The sequence below is a fragment of the Panthera pardus genome, unplaced genomic scaffold (genome assembly GCF_024362965.1).
Source record: "Panthera pardus isolate Hobbes unplaced genomic scaffold, ASM2436296v1 HiC_scaffold_6, whole genome shotgun sequence".
In the NCBI taxonomy this organism is placed as follows: Eukaryota; Metazoa; Chordata; class Mammalia; order Carnivora; family Felidae; genus Panthera; species Panthera pardus.
The window spans coordinates 106,327,236-106,337,742 of NW_026526991.1; positions in this window are offsets into that span (position 1 = coordinate 106,327,236).

Here is a 10,507-nt window from a genome sequence, read left to right on the forward strand (position 1 = left end):
TGTGAATGATTAAAAATATGGAAAAAATAGTATGCAGTCATTTAGCTCCAAATCCTCTGTGCCTAACATGAAGTAGGTCTCAGTAAATGCTTGTTCAATGCGTGAATGAAAAATACAATGTGAAGAGAGAGAAAAACAGCACAATGTCACGTGCTCAATAAATACAACATTGTTTCACTATGTATGCCTATCATACACTAACAGAAAAACGTATGGATAAGTGAAAACAGAGAAAGCATTGGAACGGTGGTGTTGTATATGGATTTCTTTCTTTTATATCTATGTTGATATTATTACAATGAATACAAACTGGAGTGGAGGTACTAGAATGCTGTACTACAATTATACATTCTAGTGTTTAATTTGGTAGAAGATGGGGCTTGGGTTATCTATTGCTTCAAATCAAGCAATTTCAAAACTTAGTGACTTAGAGCAGCAATGGCTTATTTACTTCTAATGATTCTGTGGGTTAAAAGTCTGGGCAATGCCTGGTTGGCTAGTTCTTCTGTTCCAGCTGGGATTAACGGGGGTGTCCATGAAGTTGCAGTCGAATGGCAGCTGGGCTGAGCTGGAAGGCCTAAGAAGTTTCACTCACATACCATATAGTCAGCTACCCAGCATGGCCTCTCTCATTGCACATGCTAGCTGCCTCATCACTCAGTATTTTATCTGCAGCTTCTTTACTGCATGGCAGCTGGCTCTCACAGAGAGCAAAAGAGCAGAAACTACACTGCCTCTTGGAGGCCAGCCTCAAAAGCCACACAATGTCACTTCTGCATCTAGGCTCAAGGAGAGGGAAATAGACCTCTCTTCCTAATGAGAGCAGAAGACCTCTCTTCATAATGGTCTCATTGCAGAAATCATGCAAGATGGGAGATAAAGTTATGATCATCTTTGAAGAACAGTCGGCCACTGGGTGCTTAAATAATGTTTCACTTCCAAAGTTGCAAAGAAACCTCTTTTAAAGTACTCTGCCAAGTGGAATAGACCTTAAGGATAGTGATATATAAAACCCTGAGTGTTCATTTTATTTTGGGAAAGAGGAGGGAAGAGAGAATGAGTGGGGGAAGGGCAGAGAGAGAGGGAGAGAGACTCCCAAGCAGGCTTCATGCTGTCAGCACAGAGCCAACACAGGGCTCGACCTCACAACAGTGAGATCATGACCTGAGCCAAAATCAAGAGTCAGACATTTAACCAACTGAGCCAGCCAGGCACCCCAAGTGTTTATTTTAATCATATCCATTGAAATGAACAAAAAAATGAGCAGCAGCAGTCTTGAGAGGGTGAGAGGATAACTTGAAGCACATCCAGAGACAATGAGCCTGACTACATAGGGACCCTTTATGAGGGCTACTAACCTAGTCTGCCCACTGGCTCCTGAATCTCGACCACAGATCCCAGCAGGGGTCCCTCCTGATTCATTCTCTCTCTCTCTCTCTCTCTCTCTCTCTCTCTCTCTCTCTCCAGCATTACCTAGAGGTTTTATTTTGTTCTTATTGTTTGAAATTTTATAAAAACGATTTTAGTGGTTATTTTTTATTGCAGCAAAATACACAAACATGAAATTTATCATTTTAACCATTTTTAAGTGTACAGTTTAGTGACATTAAATATATCCCCCATGCTGTGCAACTATTACTACCATCCATCTCCAGAACTTTTCTTTCCTCCCAGACTAAAGCTCTGTACCCATTCAACACTAACTCCTCATTTCCCTCTCCCCTGAGTCCTTGGCAACTACCATTCTACTTTCTGTCTCTATGACTTTGACTACTCTAGGAACCTCAAATAAGTGGAGTCATGCCATCCTTTTGTGTCATCCTTTTGTGACAGGCTTATTTTACTTAGTATAGTGTTTCCTCCATGTTGTAGTATGTGTCAGAATTTCTTTCTTTTTTAAAGCTAAATAATAGTCCATTGTATGGATGTACCACATTTTGTTTATCCATTCATCCATCAGTTAACTGGGGACGAATCAGTTAACTGTTTTCACCTTTTGGCTTTTGTGAATAATGCTGCTATGAACATGGGTATACAACTATCCAAAACGGTTTTTTAAAACATAATTGGTTAATTTGACTAGTATTTATTGAGTACCTACTATGTGCCAGTTGCTGTGCTAGATGCTGGGAACACAACAATAAATAAGACCCTCCCCAGAACTTACAGTTTGAAGGGGGAGATAGAGACAACCACAGATTTCAATATGGGGAGATAGCTGTTAGAACAAAAAGAATGTGAGCACATGGGCTAGGTACCCAGCCTAATCTCCCAACAAAGGCTTTCTGGGTTGTGTCACTTGGAACCTGAGATCTAAAAAATGAGTCTGGTATAAGGGTGTGGGGAACAGACGAGTGTGGGCAGGCAGAGCAGCTTGAGCAGTAACCCAGAGGCATCTAGGTCAGAGAATGAGAAAGTGGGGTTGACAATGAAGCTGGAGAGATGGGTAAGAGCCAGAAGATAGAAGAAGGGCCCCTGAAAGCTTGGTATAAAGTTTGAGTTTATCCTAAAAATAATAGGAATCATCAAAACATTTCGAGTGGAGAGGTGATATGATCTAGTTTACACTTTAAGCTACCAGCCTGTCTAGGGTGTGAGAGTGGGTGGGACTGAATGGTGGCAAAAGAACAGAGGAAGCCACAGTGAGCATCTAATTCATCAGGAGTGGAGACCTGGACTAATAGGAGAGTGGGGAATGTAGATCAAGGACAGCTAGTGGCTGACAGAATGTAGGAAGTAAGGGAGAAGGTGTCATCATGAAAAAAAAAACACAGATAGCTATTAAATGAACCTTTAAAGCATAAAGAGAAGTGTAGCAAAATATTAGTAATCTACTATAGGGGTGTGGTCTTTACTTTTATTTCTTCTTCACCAAGGACCTGGGGGTATCTTTGGCTTAGTCTGCTCAGACCTTCTTGATTCAGCAGGCAGATTCACTGAACCTGCTTGACCTCTTCTATGACCCACATCAAAAGAACTGCCATTTTCAGAGCATAATCTATGTCTTGATACTCTGAAAACAGTCTGTTCTAGACTGAGTTGTGCCCCCTCCCTAATGTGTATGTTGACACTCTAATCCCCAGTGTGACTGTTTTTGGAGATAGGGCCCATAAGAAGGTAATAAAAGTTAAATGAGGTCATAAGGATGAGATCTTAATCTGTTAGGACTGGTGTCCTTATAAGAAGAGGAAGAGATATCAGATCTCTCTCTCTCTCTCTCTCTCTCTCTCTCTCTCTCCCCTCACAGAGATGAAGCCATGTTAAGACAGCAAGAAGACAGCCATGTACAAGCCCAGAAGAGAGGCCTCATCAGAAACTGACCCATCCAACACCTTGATCTTGGACTTCTGGCCCCAAAAACTGTGAGAAAATACATTTCTGTTGTTCAGGCCACCCAGTGGTATTAGATATGTCAACTCTAGTGGACAATATAGTCTTAAGAGGTAGGACTTACCATCCCATTCTATACTGGAAGAAACTGAGGTTCAGAGAGGTTTTATTTGTTTTTAACATTTATTCATTTTTGAGAGACACAGAGTGTGAGTGGGGTGGAGGGGCAGACAGAGAGGGAGACACAGAATCTGAAGCAGGCTCCAGGCTCTGAGCTGTCAGCACAGCTAGGCGTCCTGAGGCTCAGAGAGTTCTACTTAGCTAAGACTCCACAGATAGTAAGCAGCTCATCTCAGTATCTGTGCAGGCTTCCTTATAGCAAGGCTTTGTCTTTGCAGAGAGTTGTCTGAGCTACCCTGGAAGTACCAGGTCTTTACCAACTCTTTCTCAAATCCTAGCTGATGCTCTTCCTCACAGCATAGAATGATAGAACTCCAGGGCCTGCTCTGAAAAAGTACCCCAGACAGGCATGCCAGGCTCGGAGACACAGAGATCTGCTGCACTGCTCCACCCTCCTCGACAGTGAGGGGGATTTTAAGTCGGCTATAAACTTTTCAGCAGCTATAAACAGAGCTACTTCTTGGCTATACATGATTTCACATGAAACTCCAGCACTTCACTACCTTCTGGAACTGCAGAGTTGCTAGCTGTAAAGAGCAGTCTTTTCCAATTTAATTATTTCTGTTTAGCTTTGTGTAAGTTACTTAAGCTTTTTTTAAGTTTATTTATTTATTTTAAGAGAGACAGCGAGCATGAGTGGGGGAGGGACAGAGAGAGTGGGAGAGAGAGAGAATCCCAAGCAGGCTCCGCACTGCCAGCTGTGGAGCCCATATGGGGCTCAAGCCCACAAGCAGTGAGATCATGACCTGATCTGAAACCAAGAGTCAGTTGCTTAACCAACTGAGCCACCTAGGTGCCCTACTACCTTCTTATATTCTCCTTTATAGTATAGGTAGGGTGCCTGGGTAGTTCAGTCTGTTGAGCATCTCTCTTGATTTTGGCTCAGGTTATGATCACACATTTCTTGAGTTCGAGCCCCACATCAGGCTCTGCACTGACAGCATAGAGCCTGCTTGGGATTCCCTCTCTCCCTCTCTCTCTGCTTCTCCCTGGTTCGTGCATGCTCTCTCTCAATCTCTCTCTCTCTCTAAAATAAATAAATAAATACACATTTAAAAAAAAATAAAGTATAGGTAGACATAGGCCCTACTGAAGCAATTTCTGAAGTTGTAGTTTGAACCAGATGAAATTGCTGATTTTATAGATCAAAAATGATGAGATATCAGCAATTTCATACATGCAGTTGGCCCTCATCTCTCCCCACTCCATTTGCTAACTTCTGGGTGCCCAGGACTCATGTTACTCTCTGACGCCTGGGTCCCTAACTTCTTCCTACCATCTACTCCAGTGGTAGCCCAGCTCTGGATAGAGACAGAGCCTAGGAGAGAAGTCCACAAAGGAAAACAAATGGAATGGTCAGGGAGATAGAAGGAGAGACACAGAAACCAAGGGTGTAGAGAATTTAAGAGGCTCTGACCTGGCAGGTTCTTCTCTCCCTGAGGCTCTGACCATAGCATTTCTAGAATGTCTTTGTGAGGTTCAAGGAAGGTATGGGAGCCAGAACAACCTCAGCACCACTACCACTGCCCTCATGAATGGTCTTTGCACAGCCTAGGTGCTGGTTTCATAATAAAAATGAAGCAAAAACAACCCTGTCACGTCAAAGCCAGCCAGACTTGGCAGCTGGCAAATCTCGTTTGGCAGATGTTGGCAGGATTTTGTCTGAAAGACCTTGTGGTTCAAGACAGGAATAAGAGAAGTTCAAGGTGAGCAAAAGGCTCTCACATCCTGTTACGTTTTCAGGCCTTCAGCTGTGGGCTCTGTAGGGATGTCCCACAGTGGGCTGGATTAGACCCAGAGGTTTAGATGAGCTGAATTTTCAGGGGCAGGGAGCAGCTGTGGTTGAAGTCAGCTTTTCCCAGAGTGCTGCTTGCTGATTTGGAACAGGAACTAAGTGGAGGACTCTCAACATGGGTTCTGTCCACATTCTGAGTGGAGTTTTCCATGAATTGGCCAATTGGTTAGCATCCCTGGCCTGAGTGAACTAAATGCAAGTAGCACTCTCTGGGCATTGAGACAACGTCCAAGCCCAGGGCTGGGAGCTGGAGCAGCTTACAGTGCTGATGACCTCCAAATTTAAAAAGGGTTTTCCCATAACTGAAAGCTTTCCCCCAAAGGTCAGGAACAAGACAGGGATGTCCACTCTCACTACTGTTATTCAACATAGTATTGGAAGTCCTAGCCTCAGCAATCAGGCAACACAAAGGAATAGAAGGCATCCAAATCAGCAAAGAGGAAGTCAAACTTTCACTCTTCACAGACAACATGATACTGTATATGGAAAACCCAAAAGATTCTACCAAAAAACTGCTAGAATTGATTCATGAATTCAGCAAAGTTGCAGGATATAAAATCAACACACAGAAATCGGTTGCATTCCTATACACCAACAATGAAGCAACAGAAAGAGAAATCAAGATCCCATTTACAGTTGCACAAAAAACCATAAAATACCTAGGAATAAATCTAAACAAAGAGGTGAAAAAATCTATACACTGAAAACTATAGAAAGCTTATGAAAGAAATTGAAGAAGACACACACACACACACACACACACACACACACACACACAAAAGAGGAAAAAGATTCCATGCTCCTGGATAGGAAGAACAAATATTGGTAAATGTCGATACTACCCAAAGCAATCTACATATTCAATGCAATCCCTATCAAAATAACACCAGCATTCTTCACAGAGCTAGAACAAATGATCCTAAAATTTGTATGGAACCAGAAAAGACCCCGAATAGCCAAAGCAATCTTGAAAAAGAAAACCAACACAGGAGGCATCACAATCCCAGACTTCGAGCTATACTACAAAGCTGTAACCGTCAAGACAGTAGGGTACTGGCACAAGAGCAGACATTCAGATTAATGGAACAGAATAGAGAACTCAGAAATGGACCCACAAACGTATGGCCAACTAATCTTTGACAAAGCAGGAAAGAATATCCAATGGAATAAAGACAGTCTCTTCAGCAAGTGGTGCTGGGAAAACTGGACAGCAACATGCAGAAGAATGAACCTGGACCATTTTCTTACACCCTACACAAAAATAAACTCAAAATGGATGAAAGACCTCAATGTAAGTCAGGAAGCCATCAAAATCGTCGAGGAGAAAGCAGGCAAAAACCTCTTTGATCTTGGCTGCAGCAACTTCTTACTCAACACGTCTCTGGAGGCAAAGGAAACAAAAGCCAAAATGAACTATTGGGACCTCATCAAAATAAAAAGCTTCTGTACAGTGAAGGAAGCCATTAGCAAAACTAAAAGACAACTGACAGAATGAGAGAAGATATTTGCAAATGACATATCAGATAGAGTTAGTATCCAAAATCTATAAAGAACTTATCAAACTTAACACCCAAAAACCAAATAATCCAGTGAAGAAATGGGCAAAAGACATGAATAGACACTTCTCCAAAGAAGACATCTAGATGGCCAACCGACACATGAAAAAATGCTCAACTTCACTCATCATCAGGGAAATACAAATCAAAACCACCATGAGATACCACCTTACACCTGTCAGAATGGCTAACATTAACAACTCAGGCAACAACAGATGTTGCGAGGATGCAGAGAAAGAGGATCTCTTTTGCATTGTTGGTGGGAATGCAAGCTGGTGCAGCCCCTCTGGAAAACAGTATGGAGGTTCCTCAAAAAACTAAAAATAGAACTACCCTATGACACAGCAATTGCACTACTAGGCATTTATCCACGGGATACAGGTGTGCTGTTTCAAAGGGACACATGCACCCCCATGTTTATAGCAGCACTATCAACAATAGCCAAAGTATAAAAAGAGCCCAAATGTCCATCGATGGATGAATGAATAAAGAAGATGTGGTATATATATACAATGGAGTATCACTCAGCAATCAAAAAGAATGAAATCTTGCCATTTGCAATGATGTGGATGGAACTGGAGGGTATTATGCTAAGTGAAATTAGAGAAAGACAAAAATCATATGACTTTACTCATATGAGGACTTTAAGAAACAAAACAGAGGAACATAAGGGAAGGGAAACAAAAATAATATAAAAACAGGGAGGGGGACAGAACAGAAGAGACTCATAAATATGGAGAACAAACTGAGGGTTGCTGGAGGGGTTGTAGGAGGGGGGATGGTCTAAATGGGTAAGGGGCACTAAGGAATCTACTACTGAAATCATTGTTGCACTATATGCTAAGTAATTTGGATGTAAATTTTAAAAAACTAAAAAATAAAATTTTAAAAAAGGGGGTTTTCCCATAGAGCTGCCCAGCCCTCTCTCAACCCAGTCTTTAGCTGGACTTCACCTTCCTAGCTCTGACTGACCTGGTGCTAACAACTAGGGAAGGAGGGACAGGTGAGCTCGGAGGGGAGTTTGAAGGGAAATGCAAGGAATGGGGAGTCTTCACCCCAGCTCTAGGAAGGGGGACTGCACAATAGTAAAACTGATGACGAGTAAGAGGAAACAGAGACAGTGGTTCAAACCCAGCACCTGCAGCCAAGGCAACAACTTTTTTTTTTTTATGAAAAAGAGAAAAGTGGGAAGAGGTCTGCATCTCCAGGACCCCCAGCACAGATTTGCAAAAGCACAAGGACTTGTCCTGCCAGGGGTAAGGGCCTAGCCCCAGGATGGCCAGGAGATGGGAAATACTAATAAAATGGACTGAGAATAAGGAAGCAATGGCCCATGGGCTCCAGGCACGGGTACTCAGGTATTCCAGGTGACCTCCATCATCTCAGAGACAGGTCTTTGATCAGAGTAAGGATGTGAGGACACGTCCTCATTCCCTCAGTCCAGAGGCCAGAGTGCATAACCTTGAGCAAAGTAAGGGTGACAGCCATAGAAGCAGACCATTTGGAAGAGACAGAGATGAACATTGTTGGAAGCTGAGGGAGCTGGTACCAGTTTGCACTCCTGATGCAGAGGCCCACCCCATGTGTGGTAAGAAAGCTGCCCTGGAAACCCTCAAATTGCTCCACCCATCAGAGGGGGTTAACACTCACCAAACCACCTCAGCAAAGACACAAAGGAACAGGGGGTTTGTGACACTAGATCACATTAAGACTTTGTTTTGTTCTCTGTGCTATCTGTAGGGCCTAGAGGAGCGGAATAAGTAAGTGGTAAGTAATAACCCACTTTGGCCAAGAAAGGTGTTTAAGATGATGTATTTCACACTGCCCTAGTTTGAATTAAATAAAATCATGCCACACATTGCCCCAGAAGTAAACCAGATCACCAAGACTCAGGACTGTGACAGGAATGTGTACAAAGGGAGGGCCCAGACAATAATAAGGCCAGTGGTCTCTGAAACAGCAACCAAGAGGAATTCATAACCCAGATATCTACAGAAATTCCAGGGCTATCACAACAAGGATTACAGAGTGCTCAGGAGCTCAGAAGGCCCAGGACTGGATCATCAAAGGGAATTCCTTATCTGATACGAGCTGTGGTGAAACCAGAGAGCAAACCAATACCGCAGATTTAAGAGCAAGTCAGCACTCACCTGGTAAGGACACCCCCTCGAGCCACTGAAATACTCAGGTACATCATCTCATCTGGAGGACTTCTAGTTTATAAGGAGACACTGGAGGCATGTCACCATGCTGCTCTAGGCAAGAGATCGTGATCCAGCATCAAAAGAGGAAGTGGTAACAGTGCCAGGATGTATCCTGAATGCTGTTCTACCCCCCAGAATGCACCCACCAGGCCAGGACCCAAATAGGTCTTCATCTGACTGGTGAATAATGTACAGGTCTTATCGATACATAGTACGTATGAGCCAAATGTACTAGAACTCTGTGATACACATGCAAACAATACACCATAACCAGGAGAGACCACTTTCATGTTTGAGTGGATACTGCTGCTGCAGCCGTGGGGATCCTTGCCAACAGCCAAGGGTTGGCATGCAGGAAGACTGCAACTATTGTTCTGTTGAAGGAACTCATGTGCACTCATCAACTGCACCCTTAAGTGCAGGACTGACCCTCCTTCAGGACATAAGCTGGACTTTCTCTCCATCAGATCATCTATAGGAGGCAATGGAAGTAAATAAAAGAGGACATGGACTCCCAGAGAAGCAAATACACACCATATGCCAAATCTAAGCCAGAAGGCACGTTTTATACCAAGGCAGGAACTTACAGGAGCCATCAACAGGAAAAGGGGAGCATACTCAATTCAACCTCTTACTCAGAATGGAGGGGTGGATGTGGGGATGGACATGGACATCACCCCAATAAGTAGTTCCTTTTTCATCTCAGCAGCAGTGACTATGAGAACTGTGAAGCTGGGCTCTGGTGCCCTAGGAGAATGGTGAACTCTGAGCAGACCATAAGCATCCATAATCTCAAAACCACCTTTCCTCTAGCAGGATTTAGACCAATCTGAACTCCAGCCGAACAGGGGAGTGTGGTAGGAGGAGATGTATGCAGACTATCTGGAGCAGGGGGCGGGGGAGGGGTGGACTGTCTCACAACTGCCAGCAGCCTATGGAACTGGAGGTCCTGAGAGCCCAGCCTGCCTGTGGCAGATACTGCCATCATGCTCTTTTTCAGCTGGACACATAGCTTCACTTAATAAGACTACAACCCCCATCCTCTCCTCCCTTCAAAAACATTCTGGTGAGTGGGATGTGAGCAGGTGAGGCGTGTATCTTCTGGGTTGTACACTCCAATGGAAATGGCTCACCCTCCCCTCTCCCCTCCCCGCTTCTCACTAGCTGAAATGCCACCCCCAGATGCAGACCAGGACCGTCCCCCAGGGGTGGTGGAATAAAAGGATAGAAGGAGCCTGGCCCCCTGATGGCCTCATAAAGCAGAGTCTTCATACCTATTTGAACTTTTATATGCAACAGAAATACAGTGTCTAAGTCAAAATTCTTCTGAATGTCTTCTGCCCCCAACCAAACTAACATCCAAGTGATACCTGACCCAAGAATGGACAGAGTCAGGTAATTTCAGAGAACTGAGAGAACATAGAATGAGTGGCTAAGAAAGG